We start from the raw sequence: 4,511 nt of genomic DNA on the forward strand, positions 1-4,511 counted from the left end.
ACAAAGATGCCAAGTGTTTTATTCATCCACTTAAAAAAATAATAATAATAGGGTAATGATTCATATCTATATATTTTTTTTTTACTTGAGCCTATGAAAAATAAATAACTTTTGTCTCAAGTTAAAAAATAAAGATGTGAATCATGACCCTAAAATTCTTTAATTGGATGAATGAAACACTTTTTTGAGTGTGCTACAGCAGGTGATTTGTAAATCAAATTAAGTCAATGTAATTTTAAGGTAAAATAAAAATACTCATCCTATACAGAACTGACATTTACTTCTGGCTTTTCAAACGTGTATGCAAGTTCTACTTTACAAAAAAAAAAAAATACATTTCAGTTTTGTCACAGTTTAGTCTGTTTCGTTTCTCATCCAACACGCGAGAAGTTGAGCAGAACATCCCTTCACTGTCTACACTTTTGCAGGGCACGAACAGGTACAGTACGCTCTTGCAGCTTCAGTGCATGCAGGGAAGGCTCTTATTTTGTATGTCAGTACAACAACGACTGTTCACTTCCTGCTATCTGTGCCTCAAACGTGTAGCTCTGCAGTGCTTAACAGCTGCCCGTGTCATGCTCACAGATTTCGATATACTTCCACACAAATGACATAGGGAACGATTAGAATGTAGTCTGTGCTCGTGAGAGCACTTCCGGAAAAATCGGCCGATTGCGTATCTTGAGCAAAAACCGGCCAATTACGATTTATGGCCGGTCAACTGGTGCATCCCTAATCGGCAGATACTCCGAATTTTCGGTATCGGATCAGAACGGTTCTGAAAAAATGGTAGCGTTGCATCCCTACCATAATTCTTTGTAAAGCACATGCCAATTGTTTGAAAGCAGCAGCCTGTCATTCAGACAGTAGTTCAAAGAATGGTATTGTTAGTTTAAAAATAGCATTGACAAAAGTACTGGCATTTTTGACCTAACCAAGTAGGTCAAAAACATATAGTAAAAATGCCATATTAATGTATTAAACTTTGTGATAATGGTTACATTGCAAATACATTAAAAGCCATCCAAACTACTTGTGTAAATCATGCACTTGTAAATTTGATTTACATTTTTCTTACTAAAGATATTGTGGCATAATGTGGAAATTAAAAATGTTTAATTTTGGTTTCATTTTACTAAATTTAAAAGTGAAACCATTAAAATTCTGCAGTAACTAGCATACATGCCATTTCATGATGCTCTGATGAAAGTTAACTTTAGTTAAAGTAATTTATAGCAGGCATGAGACACTCTAGGAGGTGAACCTGAGCTGTCGACTTGAGCTGAGGGAATCTGCTGGAAGTGTGGAAGAAAGGTGAGAACATTCTCACACAAAAGCTGCACTTCAGTTTTCAGTGGCTACATGCACCCAAATAATCAATTTTTAATCGGATTGACGGCTCAATTGGATTGAAAAATTTTCATATAAACACTTTAATCGATCCGATTGAGCTTGATCCGAATGAAATTCCAATCCTTTTGAATGGGGTGGTTTATTCCTCTTTTAATATGATTGAGCATGCATGTAAACACTCGATCGGATTGAACCATGAAACTGAAAGGACTGCATGTTCAATGACGCAGAAATAATGTAATGACATATGATGCACGGAACGAGCGGCTCTTCCTTTTGAATAAAGTGTTTTTAAATGCGTGTCCTGTCATTTTAAAACTCTCATTTCACTCGGCACCTGTGAAGGGGAGCAGGACAGCCTTGTTTTTGGATAGATGCAGCTATAAAAGAAACATCACACATGAGGACACTACAAAGTGTTCAGATGTGACTTGTCTGTGCAAAAAGTGACATTTTCCTCATTTGGCTGAACTTGAAGAACAAATGCCGAGGTACCATTTTTAAAAATGCTTTGCAGGAATTTGCAGTAAAAAAATAAAAATAAAAAAAAATAATAATAATAAAATAAAAATTAATAAAAAAAATATTAATAAAAAAAAATTATATATATATTCCTCAGTATAGTCTTATTGATACATTTTACTTTTGAAAGCATAATAATGCAGGAATGCAATGTTTCAAACAAACCAAGAGACTTGCGAACTCTACTGTCATGGAGCCAATAAACCAACCAACCATGGTCAAGACTGAATCTACAGACATCAGTGTTCATTGTTCTGGAATTCAGTTTGTGTTTCCCTTGTTTAGATTATCATACAACAAATCAAACCAAAGTCAACACTACGGAGCTAAATGAAAACATGGAAAATTTGAGCTTTGCTATAAATAATAAATATTTCATATTACAAGGACATAATGTTGATGCAAAGAAGCCACTAGTTTGCCCTCACTTTATAAGGACACTATTTAATTAACAACATCTAAGGATGCAATTTGCCATGTGCTGCTGGTTACACATACTTCTGTGATCTCATTTGATTTGAAATAGGGCCAATACTACAGACAGAATTTTTAATTTGTTTGTCAGAGGCAGGTATTTCACCCTGCATAAAAGCCATGAGATTACATTAACTCATATAAAAATAAATGCATGCTAGTCTAATAATCACAGTCTGTGTCCGAGGCTTTTGCTTTAAAAACTAACTAAACAGACAGTACTAGATAAACACTGAAGTCTATTCTTAGCGTCAATCCAGTGAAGGCCTGGAAATGTGCAAACAATTTTACACACAATTCATATGAGGTCTAATTTTTTGCATTTATAAATAATATTTAAGTTTAGAATAACACTACACACATTTATATATATATATAGGATTTGAAAACATTTCCTGTTTTTATATATATATATATATATATATATATATATATATATATATATATATATAAACAGGAAATGTTTTCAAATCCTGTTGTGCATGCTTTCTCTGACAAAAGACTAGTTCAGGTGTTAATAGGTTAACTTGTGTTTGACTTATGCTTGAGTTCAGAAGCAACATCTGAAGGAAACAAACAAGATCAAACATGCATGATTCTTTTTAATCAGATATAACTAACTGGAGTGGAAAAGTCAAATTCCTTTTTAGAGTTGCCATCGTTTCAAATGATGGAAAACTTCACAAGCCTAGTTTTTCTCTTTAGTGCAAAAGTTCATTCATTTTTCAAGTCATTCATCCATAGTACCGTAGATGGCTTAAGAATTTCAATGAAAAGGTAAAACTGTAGTAGAAATAAATTAAATATTGTTCAGGAAAGTCGACCATCCAACTAGTAGCAGTCTGTTTCAAGGACAAATGATAGATTATGAATAGGGCTGTCACTTTTGTGAAAAAATCATTTTCGATTTTTAAGACATACGTGTCCATTGAATCGATTGTAAAATCGATTTTCCATGTCTAAAAAAAGACTGTTTCCTTTTTCAACGTCAAATAACGGACAACGTAAAGCGAGCGCTGGAAACGCACAAGTCAGAAGTTATTCTTATTTATTGACATGAAGTTTCTGGCAGAATAACAAAAAGCAACAGGAGTGCAACATTCTCTAAAAAAATATATATGCAGAGGGGATGGCTGCCATAACAAAAGAAAAACATCAACCCGACTGCATTTATGATTTAGGCATTTCAAAAATCTTCAAGATTTTAAATAATGATCTAATCCATTTCAAACAACTGTTTAAAAAATGAAACTTTAAATGGACTTGAGAACAGGCCATGTGTGATTTTTTTTATTGAAGGTAACCGACACTTAGGCTAGGCGGCACTAGACAGGCATGAAATGCGCAAAAAGGTTAGGGACATTACAAATGTATTGGACAGGAAAACAAGTCGATCAACATTTTCGGGGGCCAGAGCAGAGCGTTTTTTACTCACTATATGTCCAGCTGTTGAGAAGACGCGCTCCAACCGCACTGATGTCCCAGGGACACTCGGGTACAGCTGCGCAAGGTGGGGGATATTACTGCCAATTTTCCACCACAAAAGCCGGTCGCTGTCAGCTTGCAATGGTCCTTTTCATAACTCAGAACCTCTTGTAACTAGATGCGCGAATGAGGCTAATTCGCGTCTACCGCGCCGCGAGACCTCCAGACGCGCGTAAACGCGCCCTTACATTGACTTATCATTGAAATTATTTACGCCAGACGCTCTATTGGTGTTTGGTGTGAACGCAGCATAAGAGGACTGTCTAGCTTTCACAACGCATACTGCACTTTCGGAATTCTTTATTTTCTTTTTCTGCTTGGTTGTGAGTTTTGTTACATCAATATTTTTTAATTGTTTAATTATTTTAAAATTAATAGTGTACATTATTTGGTTAAAATCGATTCCCTATTTTCATTTTCGAAACTTTTTTGGTTGGTCCGATCGATTGTGCAATCGATTTTCAAACTAAAAGTGACAGCCCTAATTATGAATACAGCCGATGTAATTTATTTTTAGGCTTATTGTACAAAAATGTATGATAATACATTTCTGCCCAACATTAGGATCTAACAAAATATATTTAGTTGGGCCCCTTTCTAGATTCTCCAAATAACCCCTGGAAACTATTTAATTATATTGAAAATGAATCCCACTGCTCATCACTTTTATGAAGATG

This window comes from Carassius gibelio, chromosome A16 (assembly GCF_023724105.1).
Source record: "Carassius gibelio isolate Cgi1373 ecotype wild population from Czech Republic chromosome A16, carGib1.2-hapl.c, whole genome shotgun sequence".
NCBI lineage: Eukaryota > Metazoa > Chordata > Actinopteri > Cypriniformes > Cyprinidae > Carassius > Carassius gibelio.